We start from the raw sequence: 19,409 nt of genomic DNA, 5'->3' as shown, positions 1-19,409 counted from the left end.
CTTTGAGAAGGCTCTGTGTGACCTAGGGTCAAGCAAAAACCTCATGCCACTCTCTGTAATGGAGAGGCTAGGAACCTTTGAGGTACAAGCTGCAAGAATCTCACTAGAGATGACAGACAAGTCAATGAAAAAGGTATATGGTCTGATAGAGGATGTCTTAGTAAAGGTTGAGAACCTTTATATTCCTGCATATTTTATAATCTTGGATACTGGAGAGAACGAGGATGAATCCATCATCCTTGGAAGACCTTTCCTAGCCATTGCCAATGCCATCATTGATGTAGCAAAAGGAGAGCTAGTCCTGCAATTGCATGAGGACGGTATCTTATTCAAGATACCTAACCCTAGCTCTCCCTCTGACAAAAGAGAGAATTATGCAACACTTAGTGTTCCAACCCTCTCTCTCAGTGCAAAGCTATACAGAGCCCCCAGACACCAATTCTAAGTCTGGTATTGGGCAACCATCATCAAGCACTAAGAATAAAGGTACTATGAAGAAGGTACCTAGGTGCTGGAGGGATAACAAAATCCCCACTGAAGACCTCTCACATGGCATGAAAGTTGTCTTCACTGACAACCCAGTCATTCCACATATTGTGAACAAGATCCTGTCTTTAGAACATGTAGAGCTAATCCTTGAGAGCACAGGCAAGAAGTTCACTATAAGGGGTGAAATTCTAAGCCCCTATTCATCTCCGTAAGGAGCTGACCGTCAAGCTAGTGACGTTAAAGAAGCGCTTGTTGAAAGGCAAACCAACCATAATTAGTTATTTTTGTTTTTCTTTAAGTTTATTTTACATAATTATTTCTTTAAGTTTGCGATCATGTGCAATAGTTAGAACAGAAATAGAGACAATCAGAATTGGAAATAGAACACCCTGGAGCAGGTACCTTGCTGGCGTTGAATGCCCAAAAAGAGTAGCCAAGCTAGCGTTGAACGCCATACAGGGTATCCCTAATGGGCGTTCAACACCCAAGAAGAGCATCATTGCTGGCGTTGAATGCCAGCCAGGGAGCATAGGTTGGGCGTTCAACGCCCCAAAGGAGGCAGAGACCTGGCGTTGAACGCCAGGAAGGAGGTCCCCTATCGGCGTCCAACACCCTATAAGGAGCATGAAGCTGGCGTTGAACGCTAACTAGGAGCAAGAGCTGGGCGTTCAACACCCATAAGGGGGCAGGAAATTCGATTCCCTAGCCTCTTAGAACCAGTGGGTCCTACTGAATCTCCACCTACCCCACTCTCTTACTTTCACTCTTTCCCACACACTCTTCCCCATAAACCCTAAACCAATCATACCACATGACCTTTCTCTCTTCCTAAAATCCATCATAACTCCCACCAACCCCTACCCATTCATTCGAACCCTACCCTATCCCACCCTTATAAATACCACTTCTTCCAACCCTTCATACACACACCTCATGCACGAAAGCCCCCACTTGGCCGAAACACTCTCTTCCTCCATCGCCCCTATTCTCTTCTTCTTCTACTCTTTTCTCCCCTTTTATTCATATTTTGCTTGAAGACGAGCAAAGCTTTTAAGTTTGGTGTTGGAAAAGCCTTACTTTTTGCTTTCGATTTACACTTATGGCACCCAAAGTCGGAGAGTCCTCTTGAAAGAGGAAAGGAAAAGCCATAGCTTCCGCCTCCAAACTTTGGGAAAGGAATAAATTCCTTACCAAGGCTCATCAAGACCACTTCTATGAAGTAGTGGTAAAGAAGAGGGTGATTCTTGAAGTCCCCTTTAGGCTAAAAAAGAATGAGTACTACCCAGTGATCCAACCAGAAATCCAGAGGAGAGGTTGGGAAGTTCTAACCAATTCTATCCTGAAAGTTGGAATCTTAATGGTACAAGAGTTCTACGTCAATGCATGGGTCACTAAATATCATGATACAAGTGTGAACCCAAGCCCCAAAAATTGGAGCACCATGGTCTGAGGGCGACCCTTGGATTTCAGCCAGGAAAGTGTAAGATTGGCGCTCCATTTACCAGTAATGCAAGGCGACCCGCATCCTTACACTAGGAGAGTCAATTTCGATAAGAAGCTAGACCAAGTCCTTTCAGACATTTGTGTGGAAGGAGCTCAGTGGAAGAAGGATGCTCAAGGTAAGCATGTCCAACTAAGAAGGCTTGACCTTAAGCTCGTAGCTAGATGATGGTTGAAATTCATCCAACGCTCTACCATCCTTACTAGCAATCGGTCAGAAGTGACCATTGACTGAGCCATCATGATTCATTACATCATGCTTGGGAGTGAGGTGGAGATGCATGAGGTGATACCTCAAGAGCTATACAATGTGGCAGAAAAGCCCTCCGCTGAGGCAATATTGGCTTTTTCCCACCTTATCTGTCACTTATGCAATTCAATTAAAATTGTCATAGAAGGAGACATTCCCATTGAAGAGGACAAGCCCATCACTAAAAGAAGGATGGAGCAAACTAGAGAGCCTACACATGCACCTCAACAAGAGCATGTGGAGCCACTTCAACAAGAAATCCCTGAGATACCTCAAGGGATGCACTTTCTTCCCCAAAACTACTGGGATCGACTTAACACCTTAATAGGGGAGCTAAGCACAGATGTGGAGCAATTGAGGTTGGAACATCAAGACCACGCCACTATCCTCCATGAAATAAGAGAAGATCAAAGAGCCATAAGGGAAGAGCAACAAAGACAAGGGCGAGACATAGAAGAGCTTAAATGCTCCATTGGATTCCAAAGAGGGAGTAGTAGCCTCCGTCACTAAGGTGGACCCATTCACTTAATCCCTTTGTCTATGTTATTTTTCTGTTTTTCATGTATTTTATCTTATTGTCTGTTTCTAGTTCATGATCATTTGTACATGTCTTAAAGCTATGAAATATTCCATGCATCTCTCACCTTGCTTGAAAGAAAATTTTATTTGAAAAAGAATAGGGAGATACATGAATTTCGAGTTATATCATAAGAATAGTTCAATTATCTTGATGTAGTGGCATTGCTTTTATTTTCTGAATACATGAATAAACAGTGCATATTTGATGTTGGAACTAAGAATGTTGGCTTTTGAAAGAATGATGAAAAAGAAGAAGTATTATTGGTAATCTGAAAAATCCAAAATTTGATTCTTGAAGCAAGAAAAAGTAGCAAAAAGAAAAAGAAAGAAAAAGAAAAAGAAAAAGAAAGAAGCGAAAAAAAGCAAAAGAAAAAGAAAAAGCCAATAGCTCTTTAAACAAAAGGCAAGAGCAAGGATCCAAGGCTTTGAGCATCAATGGTTAGGTATATGCTTGTGGTGTGAAGGTATCAAGTGAAAAACTTGAGACTAAGCAGTTAAAGTCGTGATCCAAAGTAAAAGAGTGTGCTTAAGAACTCTGGACACTATTGGCTAATGATTCTAACAAAACTGAATCACAATCCGAGAGGGTTCACCCAGTTAAGTGTCTGTGGCATTTATGTATCCAGTGGTAATACGGGAAAACAAAGCGCTTAGGGTCACAACCAAGACTCAAAAGAAGCTGTGTTCAAGAATAAAAAAGAACTAAATTAGGAGAATCAATAGTATCATCTGGATTCTAAGTTCCTAAAGATGCCAATTATTCTGAGCTTCAAAGGAGAGTCAGATGCCAAAACTATTTAGAAGTGAATAGCCACTAGTCCTGCTCATCTAATTGAAACCGAGCTTCATTGAAAACTCTGAGATTTATTGTATCCTTCTTTTCTTTTTAATCCTACTTTATTTTTGGTTGCTTGGGGACAAGCAACAGTTTAAGTTTGGTGTTCTGATGAGCGGATATTTTATACACTTTTTGGCATCATTTTCATATAGTTTTTGTTATGTTTTGTTTAAATTTTGTTATATTTTCATAGGTTTTAGTGAAAAATCCACATTTTTAGATTCTACTTTTAGTTTTTGTATTTTATGATGATTTCAGGTATTTTCTGGCAGAAATTGAGGAGTCTTGGCAAAGTCCGATTCAGAGGCAAGGAAAGCGTAGCAGATGCTGTTAGAATTTGACTTCCGTGCACTCAAATGAGCATTTATGGAGATATAGAGGTTCAAATGATGTGTTCTCAATGGTGTTAGAAAGCTAACTTCCAGAGCTTTCCAGAAATATATAATGGTCTATATTTTTCTTCAAAAGAGCCTGCCCATTCTGGGCGTTGAACGCTAAGGAGCTACCCCCTAGCTGGCGTTCAACGCCCCAAAGGAGCGCCAAAGCTGGCGTTGAATGCCAACCACCCCCTAGTAGGTGTTCAACGCCCAACACAAGCAGAAGGCAGTGTGGTTCACTCCTCATTCCTCAAAGTGGATGCCAAGCTCAGCCCAAGTACTCAACCAAAGTGGGCCTAAGGATGGATTTTGCACCTCTAGTCTATTCTATCATATTTTTGTACTTCTTAGTTATTGGATTAGTATATATAGAACAAAGATCACCCTTGTTCAGAAGATTTTACCTTATGCCATATTTTCAAATTATATTGTTTCTCTGTACAGTATGAGCAACTGAACCTCTTAGGTTAAGGTTAGGAGCTCTACTGATTCTCATGGATTAATAATATCACTATTCCATTTCAATTTATGCTTGATTCTATTTCAAGATGTATCTTCGTTCTTCATCCTAATGAATTAGGAGTGTAACTTGACCGTCATTCCTATTCTACATGGGTTCTTGCGAGTCCTTGACGGGATAGTATTGAACCACAAGCTTGATTATACATCTCTTAGATGGCTAATTCACGACTTCGTTGGGAACTTGGAGATATCAGTTAAGCCGAGGTACGGAGCGATTAGGACCTTTGTGGTATAGGCTAGAATCGAGAAGCAGTATTCTCTGATCCAGAAGATCCAACCTTGTCTGTGGCGTTTTAAGTAGGATCACCAAAGTAATGGACTGCAGGAGCTTTACCCTCGTTCAGATTGGATGACCACTGACCTGGTATTTGATCTGAAGCAGAGGAGATTAATAACCACTGACGTGGCGTTAATCACTTACAGCCTGTCATGGAATGAATCATCAGAAGTTGAAGTAGACAGTAAGAAAAGTTGATCCAGAAGGAGGAAGCATCTCCGAAGCCTCAACTGTTCTCTTATCATTGATTTCACACCAATTAAGTAATTCTATCTTTATTCTGTTTTTATGCGTTTTTCACAACAACTATCTTTTCTATCCGCCTGACTAAGATCTACAAGATAGTCGTTGCTTGCTCAATCAGACAATTTCCGTGGGATCGACCCTCACTCACCTGAGGTATTACTTGGACGACCCGGTGCACTTGCCGATCTATCTGTGCGAATATTTCGGAGTCAATTTCGGGCACCAGATACTTGCTACAATTATATCAAATTTAATTATAACTCTAAATAAATAAAATAGATAGCAATCAATATTATTTTTTTCTTTTTATATTCAATATTTACTGTAAATATAAAAAATAAAATAACTAATGAATAAAAATAAGAGTAAAAAATAAAACATAATAATTAAAATTCAATTTGTTAACTAATTAATCTTGTGTCCATACAATATTATTATTATTAGGTTTAATTACTCTGTTGATCTCTATAGTTTCGCCAAATTTTTAATTAGGTCCCTATGCTTTTTTTTCTTTTAATTGAGTCCTTGCACCAATTTTTTTTTAATTGAGTCCCTAATTTTTTTTTATTTAGGTCCCTGCACCAATTTTATTTTATTTTTTTACTTGGGTCCTTATACAATTAAACTAATTACTGTTAAGAGTGACCTAATTGAAAAAAATAATTGGTGCAAGGACCAAATTAAAAGGGAAAAAAGTATAGGAACCTAATTGAAAATTTTGCAAAACTATAAGGATCAACAGAGTAATTAAACCTTATTATTATTATTAGCTGAAGATAAAGAACTATATAATTAACAAACCATTATTAGAATGAGTGAGAATTATAGCATAAATTATTGTGGATACAACTATCTACTAATAAATTTATTGCACATAAATGAGAATTAGAACTATACCAATTAATATAATTAAAATGAATAAAAATATCGATGATTGATAATTAGTTTAACAATGCATTGAATATTGATTTGATATAATTATAATAAAGATATTTTCGTAAAATAATATAATTATACATTATTACTAAACTAATTTTAATATAATTAAAATAAATTCATTTGAAAAAAATTCATGTGTAATCTTCATAAATTACAGTAATTTCTTTATTTATGTATACGTATGTATTAATTTTGTTAAATAATTCTAAATATTTTTTTTATTTATACATACATATATATTAATTATACATAAAAGTATTTAAATCACATATATTAAATATTTTTTTATTATAATTATTTTCTTTTATATATATATATATATATATATATATATATATATATATATATATATATATTTCACAATGCGTGCAATAAGCTTTTATATTTGATATCGATATATAATCTCTAATCCTAGCCCCATTTATACGCAAACTGTATACAATTTTTTTTAATAGAGTAATTTTAATTTTTAATGGTGATACTGCTACAATGAAGTAAAAATTATGTTATTATCTTTGATTAACTTTTATGATTAATTCAATGGAGATAATTGCTCAGTATATATGTTATATATCTACATTAATTATGTGCCAATATTTTTAGGAAAGAGCTAAAAAAAGAGATATATAAATATATATAATATTATTGCTATATAAGAAGCAAATATAATTTGCTACGTTCTTTTTTTATTATATTATACAACTTAAAGTTATAGTATCATATTATTAATTATAGATACTTGCTACAATTATATCAAATTTAATTATAAATCTAAATAAATAAAATAGATAATAATCAATATTATTTTTTTCTTTTTTACATTCAATATTTACTGTAAATATAAAAAATAAAATAACTAATGAATAAAAATATGAGTAGAAATTAAAACATAATAATTAAAATTTAATTTGTTAACTAATTAATCTTGTGTCCATACATTATTATTATTATTGTTATTATTATTATTATTATTATTATTATTATTATTATCCACTAATTAAAGTAGAAGATAAAGAACTATATAATTAACGAACTATTATTAGGATAGGTGAGAATTATAGCATAAATTATTGTGAATACAACTATCTACTAATAAAATTGTGGGTAGAATTAATTATTGTAGATACAACTATCTACTAATAAATTTATTGCACATGAATGAGAATTAGAACTATATCAATTAATATAATTAGAATGAATAAAAATATTGATGATTGATAATTAGTTTAATAATGCATTGAATATTGATTTGATATATTTATAATAAAAATAATTTTTTAAAATAATATAATTATATATTATTCATAAACTAATTATAATATAACTAAAATAAATTCATTTAAAAGAAAAAATTATGTGTAATCTTCATAAATTATAGTAGTTTCTTTATTTATGTATACGTATATATTAATTTTGTTAAATAATTCTAAACATTTTCTTATTTATACATACATATATATTAATTATACATAAAAATATTTAAATCACATATTATATATATATATATATATATATATATATATATATATATATATATATATATTATTCCACAATGCGTGCAATAAGCTTTTATGTTTGATATCCATATATAGTCTCGAATCCTAACCCTATTCATACGCAAATTGTATACAATTTTTTTAATAGAGCAATTTTAATTTTTCGTTTTACTTTCTTTCACGTACATTTTCTTTTTCTTTTAAATAGTGATATTTTATTTTTTTATTTTTTAAGTACACTTTTATTAAGAATTGTATTACTAATCTAAAATACAAAAAGATATAAAAAGGTGATACATATATCTAAGAAAAAAATAAACTTAAATATCAGAAAAAAGAAATCTTATATTGAAACATTTAAAAATAACATATCTAATAAAAATAGTCGTAATGTATAAATTGAGACAACAATTTAAATTTAAATTAATGTAAAACGAATTTAATCAAATACAAATATTAGAACTAAATTATTTAAATAATATTTAATCTATTTTAATCCTTAGACACATATAGATTAGAGTCATTCTCGTAACGACAACTAACTGAAACATCATAAGTTTGTACATTTAAAATTCGTGCAAATTCAGTCAATCCTCTTGTTAAATAAGCTTCATCATTCGCTATCCATACAATACGGCAAGGTATATAATTGCCACACCGAAAAACTAAACTTACCCTTATTTTTCTCAATGGCATTGCATTGATGTAAAAGAAGGCTGATAATTTATGAAAAAAATCATAATATGTTATAAAATTATTTTAATAATGAAAAACTTAAAATAAGAAAATTTAAATATATTACCAATCATTGAAATTGCATATTCGAGTTTGACACGAATTTAGCAAAACTAAACTTAAATTGAGGAAATTCAATCTCATTATGTGCTCCACTTCGAAAATCTCCGGGCAGACATAGAAAGTATGGAGGGGATGGAACTTGAACTTGGCCTACAAAGCTCTGTAGAAATAATTCCTCAATAAAAAATCGAACTCCTCCCAAGAAAACTAATTTTACCCACATTCTATTAGGTTGGTCATAATATGTGAGTAAATCCAACCATCTTTTAGTAAAATAGAGTTTATTGTCTCTTCTTTGGACGCTTATATGCATGTAGTTAGAAGCTAAATCAGTGAAAACAACTTGATGAGATATTTCATGGATGTGATGCATTGTAAACTATTGCGGTAAAAGACAATCGCACTGAAATATTAGACAAAAAGAATAAGTTGGAGTAAGAACAATCATTAAATTATCAAAAGAATAATATAATAAAATGTGTATATAAAAAATACTATACAAAATTATAAATTGTACCTTAAAAGGATCAACTTCGATGAAAAACGAAAAATACATTCTATGAAGTAGTAAAAAAAGAATAATAAATTTAAAGAAAATGAGTTGACTCTCAGATCTGGGCTCGTGTACCACAAAAAAACTCTATATATAGGCTTTATTAAAAAAATAAATATGTAAATTAGTTATTATTAAGGTAATTTTTTATTATTTACATTAGTTATACATCATATATTTGTTTTGTTAAAATTATATGATTTTACCATATCATATCATAATTAGAATCATTATTTTTTTTATTATGAATAGAGTAACCGAGGCCAACTTTATATCATTATCATACCATATTATTATTATTATTATTATTATTATTATTATTATTATAAATGGTGAGAGGTAACAACTTGCCATTAATAAAATCATTGAATAATGAATAAGAATTAAAATTGTATTAATATAATTAAAATCAATATAATTAAATTAAAAATATTTTTGAGTGATAATTAGTTTAATAATGTATTAAATATTGATTTTATATAATTATAATAAAAATATTTTCTTAAATTAGTATAATTATGCATTATTCATTAAATACTAATTGTAATATTGTAGTATAATTATAATAAAGATATTTTTTAAAATAAATTTATTTAAAAAATATAAATTGATTATTAATAACAGGTGTCATTATCATATAATTATCATATCATATTATTATTATTATTATTATTATTATTATTATTATTATTATTATTATTATTAAAAATATTTTTGATTGATAATTGATAAGTAGTTTAATAATGCATTACATATTGATTTTATATAATTATAATAAAGATATTTTTTTAAATGAGTATAATTATGTATTATTACTTAAATACTAATTAGAGTATAATTATAATAAAGATATTTTTATAAAATAAATTTAGAAGAGAAAATAGTATATTCATTTTTGTGGAAAAATAGATTTATGAAGAATCAACACCTCACTTTTATTAGTTCAAGAAAAACCCAATTTTAGTATATTAAGTATATATATATATATATATACAAATTAACTCTGAAAATTGGACAGTAAGAATAACATAAATTACTTGGCTGGGCAGAAAATAATAATTCCTTAATTCCTTCCAAGTTTTAATGTTCTCATCACATCTAATCTCATTAGAAGTCAACATCAATCTATAGCATGCCATACATCAAACGTGTGTTCAGTTCAATTGTGGCCATGTGGCCGAACGACCAGCAAGCTGGTTTTTAGTCTGCTCCCACTCCTACACTTGTTGATTGTTAAGAACTACGGAGAGTGGCTCGAGGAAGCTAAGTCAGTAACTCAAACCTAATTAGCGATTCAAGAAATAGGATTCGCTTGTGATACGTCACCACTATGCTCGGTCGTCCGAAAAGCTCCGCACGTTAACAAGTAAGATTAGTCTCGCTCATTCGAAAATAAAAAACGTGCTTAACAAACCTAATCACTAAAACAGAATATCATAATTAACCTACGAATTCGAACTTATTTACAGTAAACGGGTAAAACAGTTTCTATAAAGTCGAACTAATATACTCGGCTAAGGATCAGGTTCCATTCTCAGTCTTTTATTCTTTACTTAATTGATTTACTAAAGATTATTATTGACTTGAGCGTCGGAGTATCTTTTACAGGTATTTCCGCCGCTGTGTTCGATCCAAGCCGACGTATAGCTCTTCCTCTTCGACAGTCGCCTGCTCGGAATTGCTAAAACTCGGCCCCCCAGTACAAGGACGAATCACTTGGCGCCCACCGTGGGGCCTGGAATATATCTGACCCCACCATCCATTTTATTTAGTGTTTTACCTTATTTTGCTGGATTCCCGATCCTCGGACATGGCTGACAATGGGAGCCCCCAACCCACACAGGCGGAGCTCCTAGCTCAGATCACCGAACTCCAGGCGGAGGTGCGGAAGATAGCTGAACTATCCGCACAGAACAACGGAAAGCACGAAGGAGAAAGCTCTAAAAGCTCGGCGCAGGGCAACACAGATTCCCTGAACATCACCCCACCTAAGGAGAAGTTCACCCTCGAAAATCCCTTTTCTGAGGAGATCACTAAGTTCCAGATGCCGAAAAACTTTGTACTACCTACAGCACTGGAACCATACAAGGGGTTCGGTGACCCCCGAGCTCATGTCAAGAAGTTTCAATCCATGATGTTTTTAACGGCGCTAACAATGAGCCCATGCTTTGCCGAGCTTTTCCCACTTATCTTGATGGTGCTGCATTACTGTAGTTTTCTAAACTGTCTGCAGGTTCAATTTCCTCCTTTGAAGAACTGGCGAGATCCTTTATTGACTACTTTGCTGCATCAAGAATATACGTCCATGGATCAGACTACCTAGGAACAATCAAGCAAGGCCAACACGAGAGCTTAAAGGACTACATGACCAGGTTTGCCGAGGCTACAATGGAGATCCAAGACTTGGATCTGGCTGTCCACCTACATGCCCTCAAAGCCGGTCTCTAACCAGGCAAGTTCCGGGAAACCACTGCGATAACAAAACCAAAAACACTAGAGGAGTTCCGAGAAAGGGCTGCAGCTCAAATGGAGATTGAAGAACTCCGCGAGGCCCAAAAACCGGATAGACCACAATGGAGGGATGAGGAAAAGGCTTTCAGATCACCAGGCAACAAGGATACAAAGAGGCCTAGAACGAACTGATTTCTGTTTAGTAAAGAATTTTTATAGAAATATAATCGCGTTGATAGTATAGTTTCTAAACTAACAGAGAATCCTTTCGTACAAAGTTTGGTTGTCACAAGTAACAAAATTCTAAATAACTTGATAACCGAAGTATTTAAACCTTGGGTCGTCTCTCAAGGAATTACAAGGAGGTGTTCTTATTATTGGTTATGAGTCTTGTAAATTAGGGGTTTTTCAAATAAGGACAGGTAATTTAAATGACAAGAAAAATAAATTAATAATAATAAAATCTCTTTGCATGGTATAAGAAATTGAAGTCCTATCCTAGTTATCCTTATCAGGTGTGATGAGAATTGGATTCTGCTCCCACTTAGTTAAGCCAAGTGGACTAATTAATTTAATCCTCAGGTCCTAGTCAACTCCTATGAAAAGACTAGAGTTATTGGAGTACAAATTAACCAGCAGAGAATTCCAATTTTAATCAACAGCTGAGTTGATAACTCAAGTGTTACCAATTAATCAACCAAAGCCAAAGGAGAAGAAAATCTACTTGAATGAAAATAATTTGGATACATAAATTAAAGAAAGCAACCATAAGTCTGAAATACCTCAAATAATATTAAATAGAATATTCAAATCTTAACATGAAAAGGTTCATAAGCCAATTTAGGAACATTGACAAGTAAAAGCATTGGAATAAATAAAAGAAGAAAATAAGTTAAAGGAACTTTGAACCTGTGATTGTAGAAGCAATCCTAAAATAAGAGAAATCCTAATCATAAATCCTAAGAGAGAGGAGAGAACCTCTCTCTCTCTAAAACTACATCTAAAACCTAAAATTATGTATTATGAATGTCGTATTCATGAATGGATGCATTCCTTCTCTTTATAGCCTCTAATCTGTGTTTTCTGAGACGAAAACTAGGCCAGAAACAGCCCATAAATCACTGGGAGCGAAATCTGTCACGCTGATTTTCGTCACTGCGACGCGTCCGCGTGGAGCACGCGTTCGCGTCATCTAGCTGTATGGCCACTATGGCAAATTATATATCAAATCGAAGCCCCGTACGTTAGCTTTCTAATGCAACTAGAACCGCATCATTTGGACCTCTGTAGCTCAAGTTATGACCGTTTTAGTGCGAGAGGGTCAGGCTGGACAACTTAGCAATTTCTTCAACTTCTTGTATTCCTTCCACTTTTGCATGATTCCTTTCCATCCTCTGAGTCATTCCTGCCCTGTAATCTCTGAAATCACTTAACGCACATATCAAGACATCGAATGGTAATAAGAGAAGATTAATATTAGCAAATATAAGGCCAAAGAAGCATATTTTCAATCATAGCACAAAATCAGGAAGGAAAACGTAAAACCATGCGAATCATATGAATAAGTGGGTAAGGACTTGATAAAAATCACTCAAATGAGCACAAGATAAACCATAAAATAGTGGTTTATCAACCTCCTCACACTTAAACATTAGCATGTCCCTCATGCTAAACTCAAGAGAAGCTATAAAGGAGTGAAGAGGAATGGTAAAATATATGAAATGCAACCTATGTATATGAATGCAACTATATATGCTAAGATGTTTCTATCTACTTGGTTAAAAGTAAATAAGCTCTTCAAGTCAAACAAAAATCAGATTTCACTAATTCAAATTATACAATAAAAGACAAGTAAACTTGTAAGAAGATAGCTCATGAAAGCAGGGAACATAGAATCAAGCATTAAACCCTTACTGATGGTGTATATGCTCTCTAGTCACTCTAGTGTATAGGGTAATCATTCTATTCTTCTCTAATCATGCTTTCTAAACTTTGTTCTTCATCTAACCAATCAATAATATTTAATGTATCAATGCAAACATCATGAGGTCTTTTCAAGGTTGTAATGGGGCTAAGGTAAGGATTAGGGTATATATATATATATATATATATATATATATATATATATATATATATGGCTAAGTGAGCTATAAATTGAATCTTTAATTAACATAAGCTTTCACCTAACATACATATACTCTATATAACTCTAGAATCATGCCTAGCTACCCAAAATTTTCCGCTTTTGCATTACATACTCATGCATCAACTTTCTTTTAATTTTTATCACATATGCATTGATCTTGGAGCTTAACTTAACTTAGAATTGGGGTAATTTTGTCCCCTTTTATTTATTTATTTATTGAGTATTTTTGGTTTTTTTTTTCAGCATGAAAATAAACATAGCTTATCAATGCACATGGATTTTTAATTTTATAGTTTCACATGAGTAGGTACCCAAATTCCCATTATTTTATCATGACACATTTCCTTATTAACCCTTGTTCCCACAATCTTCCCATACTTACTTAACACATAATTTCTATCTTAAACTAACCAAAGATTCAATTTGGGATATTCAATTATTTTTTCCGCTTAAGACTAGTAATGTGGTAAAATATAGAACAAATGGGATTAAAAGGCTCAAAGTGGCTAACAAAAGTAATTTAAAGGGTAGGCTTATTTGGGATAAGTGAGCAGAAATCAAATAATGGCCTCAATCATATGCAAGCATGTAAATACACTAAACATTGGACATATAGAATGGAACAAAGCAAAGATTGCAATCATAGAGAAGAAAACACACAAGAATAGAAATTTATGGTTAAATAATGTAACCATATAAATAAGCTCAAAATCTCACAGGTTGTGTGTTTTTAGCTTTTTAAACTATGTTCCAAATACAACTTCAAACAAATTTAACACAAAAAAAAATTTTCAATTTAAATTAGTGAAGTGCTATAGAAATTTCTTGAAAAAGAAAATATTACTTCAACCAAGTAGTAACTAAATGCACAAGATCAAACAAACATGCAATTAAATATGCAAATGCAACAATGAATTAACAAAGAAAATAAGACATTGGTGTTGAGAAGGAAATAACTAACCCATGGAAGTCGGTATCGACTTCCCCACACTTAAAGATTGCACCGTCCTCGGTGCATGCCGAGATGCGCAAGTGGACGTGTTGCTCCAACTGACGCTTTTCTCCAAAGATTTTGCAGGTGGACTTGTGTGTCTCTCCCATGTAAACGTTTTCTGGTTCCCTTCCTGGTAGCCATCCTGAAAGAAAAAGGGAAGAAAAGTAACCCAAAAATAAAGATAGGAAACAATTTAAAATATGGGTGTTAATGCCAAATAATAAGGGTCTCAATTACATGGTAGCTACAACATGCAAGTGAGAAAAAATAGAAGCACATGGCATACCAGTGGTGCAAAATTTGTAACAAAGGGGAGAAGTGTGGGTAATGAAAGACAGTATAAGTTCATATCAATGCAAAAGGAGTACAAGTATCATAAAAGATTAGCATTGATTTAAATAATATTACCCAACAGTGGAAAACAAGTCACTAAGCACCAGAGTAATGTAAGAAAAGATGCAACAGTTGAATAAGAACGTTTAACACCAATGGTAAAATAAGAGATTTAGAAAAGAAGATAAAAATATGTATAAAATTAAAATGCAGTGAATGAAAGTATGCAAATGCAATAGGAAAAATAGAATGAAAGAGAATAATGATGAGAAGTAATGAAGAAGAAGAAAGTAAGAAAGAAATTAGGATGAGAAAAGAAAAGATAAGATAGTTGGCGCTGATCTGGATAAGTTGTGCGATGCAGGCGACGCGGACGCGTGGTTCACGCGGTCGCATGGTGTGTGGTTTTTGTCAAGTGATGTGGACGCGTGGGTCACGCGGTCGCGTGACTTGATTTGTGCGAATGGCGCGAGAGCAACTGCGCGTTCGCGCAACTCTCTGTTTCAAACCCATTTTGCCAAATTTTTGGGTGACGCGATTGCGTGGTTGACGCAATCGCGTGGTTGACGCGATCGCGTGAATGGCCATATTTGGAGGACGATGCGGCCGCGTGGGGCACGCGGTCGCGTGATGGGGCTGGTGCTTCCAGCTTCATTCCAACCCAGCTCCATCATAACTTGCTGCCATACACCTCTTTTATGTTGATTTTTAGGGGCACGCATTCGCATGGGTGACACGGATACGTGGGAGGCTTATTTTCCAAATGACGCGACCGCGTGGGTGACGCGGATGCGTGGGCATGTTTGTGCTTAAGGCACGCCTCCAGCCACGCTTTCGCGTGACTCTCTGTCCAATTCTCTTTTCTTCAAAACGCACTGGTGACGCGGACGCGTCGCGTGCGTGTATTTTTTTTTTTATGCAGGATGCAAAATGCAATGATAGTGTGGATGCTATAAATAATTCCAGGTTCAATAAAAATAGAATAAAATAAAACTCAAAAATAAACAAAACGAATCAAAATTGAAGAAAAGGAACGATCATACCATGGTGGGTTGTCTCCCACCTAGCACTTTAGTTATTGTCCTTAAGTTGGACATTTGGTGAGCTCCTTGTCATGGTGGCTTGTGCTTGAACTCGTCTTGAAACTTCCACCAATGCTTGGACTTCCAATAAGCTCTATCAATACCAAGTAAATTTCTCAAGCTTTGATGGAGTTCTTCACAAGTTTTGAGCTCCTAAATTTGATCCTCATATATTCCCGAATCCCAAATCTTGTTTCTACACCCGTCTTCAAGTTGATCATCATTTTTCCAACCGGGTGACAAGCAATCTGAATTCTCATGGAGACATCCAAACAACTTCCTAGACCCATTCAATTGAGAATTATACCAACCTTTGTACTTCAATTTGGAGCCTACAACCATATTAAACCTTGCATGACAATTCCTATTACTATCCATCTCCCGCTTGCTCTTATAGCCACAAAGAACTCTAAGTTGACCATCTGTCTCAAGTAAACTATATTCAAGTGGAATGAGAAAGCTAAGGGATATGAATTTTACCCACTTGAATGTTGTATTGGGTGGTAATGGCCTTTGGGGAGAGGTCTCCAGCAACTTTGGCAATGTGATTTTAAGCTCCACTCCCTTGTGCTCTTCTTGGACAACTTCCACCTCATTGTAAGCTTCTTCAATTTCAACATCTTCCTCTTGGTAGCTTTCTTCCAATTCAATCTCCTCTTTATTGCTTTCCAAGGGCATGGGAGGTTGTGCTTCTTTTTCTTTAATCTCCATCTCTTGATCAACCTCTTCAAAGTCTTTAGCCATGATATGCCTTAGAGGTTGTACACCCTCTTCAACATCAAATTCAAACGTCTTGGAAGGAGGTTCTATGACTGGACTTTTCCATGGAGGTTCTGCATCTCCTAAGTCTTCAACCACTTCCTCCTCTTTAGTAATTACTGCTTTGTCCAGTTGTTTTAGTATAAAATCGTACTCATCCTTGATGATTTCCTTTCCATGATAGCTCCTTTCAACTATTCCTTCATCTGCAAGGGTCTCTCCTATCTCCACATTTTGGGCTTCCTCTTGCTCTAAGACAAAATCAGACTCCTCCTTGATGTCTTCCTTCACTAATTCTTCAACCACTTCTTCGACTTCAAGGGTCTCTACTACCTTCATCTGTAGGGCTTCCTCTAGCTTCTTATGAAGTATGGATTCGCGAAGATGATTCCTTCTTTCTTGTTCCATATCAATAGCATAACTGGAATCATCTTGCTCTTGGATTGATGGATGTGGGCGCTCTTCCATGGAGGGTGGTGATGGGATGGGAAGATTATTATGTGGTTGAAAAGGAAGCGCACTGAAGTTTGAGGGTTGAATATTGGAGGTAGAGGGTTGGTCCATGCGAGATATAAGATTTTGGAGTGTAGAGGTGAGACCAATGATATTAGAGATGAGGGTGTTGTTATCCAATGGAGATTGGGGTGGATAGGAGGGTTCATTTGCTGGGAGAAAGGGCTCATAATACGGAGGTGGTTCTTCTTGATAAGGATATGGAGATGGTGGATATTGAGGTGATGGTTCTGGGTATGGTTCATGTGGTGGTTGGTGTGGTAAATGTGGGTTAGGGTCATTTGGGGGTGTTTGGTGTAAAGGGGCTTGTGATTATGGTGGTTCAAAGGTATGTTGGGGAGGTGGTTCATAAGTATATGGTGGGGCTTGTTGGTAACTACAAGGGGGTCCACCATATTCATCATCTTGATACGCTCCCTGGAATGGCTCTTGACCATAGTAATTTGGTGGAGGTTGGTTGTCACGGAAGGGTCCACCAAAGTATTGTCTTGATATGCATCATAGAATGATTGTTGGTTATAGCGCATTGGAGGGGGTTGTTGCCAAGAGGGTTGATCAAATCCTTGTGGCTCCTTCCATTTTTGATTTTTCCAACCTTGATGCCTATTTTCATTATAGTTTCCATTCCTTACAACAACATTGGAAACAAACTTAAAACCAGAGAGGTGAGAATTCATAGTAGCTAATAAAAATTAAAAACAAAAACAAATAAACAAGCAAAGGAAAATAAAATAAATAAGAGAAAATGTTTGAAAAAGATTTGATTTTAAGATTAGAAAAGATAAGATAAGTTAGGAAAGGGAAGATAAGTTTTTAAATTAAAAGGTTTTGAAATTTAAATTTTTGAATTTGAAAATTAAATTTTGAATTTTAAATTTTGAAATTTAAATTTTGAAATTTGAATTTTGAAAAAGTCAACAATATAAGATAAAGATTTGAAAAAGATTTAAATTTTGAAAAGGTTTGATTTTTAAAATTTTAAATTTAAATTTTAAATTTTGAATTTTGAATTTTGGAATTTAAATATTGAAATTTGAAATTTGATTTTGAAATGAGATAAGATAAGATTTTGAAAAAGATATGATTTTTGAAAAAGATTTGAATTTTGAAATTTAAAACTAAGATAAGATAAGATAAAAATTTTAAAATAAAAATCTGAATTTTTAAATACAAATTTCGAAAATTCAATTAAAATAAAGAGAAAAGATATTTTTGAATTTAATGAGGAAAGAGAAAAAATAATAAAATGACACCAAACTTAGAATTTTTAGATCAAAACAAAGAAAACAAACAAGAAAAATATTTACAATAACCAATAATAAGGCACACGTTTTGCAATTCCCCGGCAACGGCGCCATTTAGAACGAACTGATTTCTGTTTAGTAAAGAATTTTTATAGAAATATAATCGCGTTGATAGTATAGTTTCTAAACCAACAGAGAATCCTTTCGTACAAAAGTTTGGTTGTCACAAGTAACAAACCCCTAAATAAATTGATAACCGAAGTATTTAAACCTCGGGTCGTCTCTCAAGGAATTGCAGGGAAGTGTTCTTATTATTGGTTATAAGTCTTGTAAATTGGGGGTTTTTCAAATAAGGACAGGTAATTTAAATGACAAGAAAAATAAATTAATAATAATAAAATCTCTTGGCAAGGTATAAGAAATTGAAGTCCTATCCTAGTTATCCTTATCAGGTGTGATGAGAATTAGATTCTGCTCCCACTTAGTTAAGTCAAATGGACTAATTAATTTAATCCTCAGATCCTAGTCAACTCCTATGGAAAGACTAGAGTTATTGGAGTACAAATTAACCAGCAGAGAATTCCAATTTCAATCAACAGCTGAGTTGATAACTCAACTGTTACCAATTAATCAACCAAAGCCAAAGGAGAAGAAAATCTACTTGAATGAAAATGATTTGGATACATAAATTAAAGAAAGCAACCATAAGTCTGAAATACCTCAAATAATATTAAATAGAATATTCAAATCTTAACATGAAAAGGTTCATAAGCCAATTTAGGAACATTAACAAGTAAAAGCATTGGAATAAATAAAAGCAGAAAATAAATTAAAGGAACTTTGAACCTGTGATTGTAGAAGCAATCCTAAAATAAGAGAAATCCTAATCATAAATCCTAAGAGAGAGGAGAGAACCTCTCTCTCTAAAACTAAATCTAAAACCTAAAATTATGTATTATGAATGTTGTATTCATGAATGGATGCATTCCTTCTCTTTATAGCCTCTAATCTGTGTTTTCTGGG

The sequence above is a fragment of the Arachis hypogaea genome, chromosome 16, assembly GCF_003086295.3.
Source record: "Arachis hypogaea cultivar Tifrunner chromosome 16, arahy.Tifrunner.gnm2.J5K5, whole genome shotgun sequence".
Lineage (NCBI taxonomy): Eukaryota > Viridiplantae > Streptophyta > Magnoliopsida > Fabales > Fabaceae > Arachis > Arachis hypogaea.
This window is presented reverse-complemented; position numbering follows the sequence as displayed.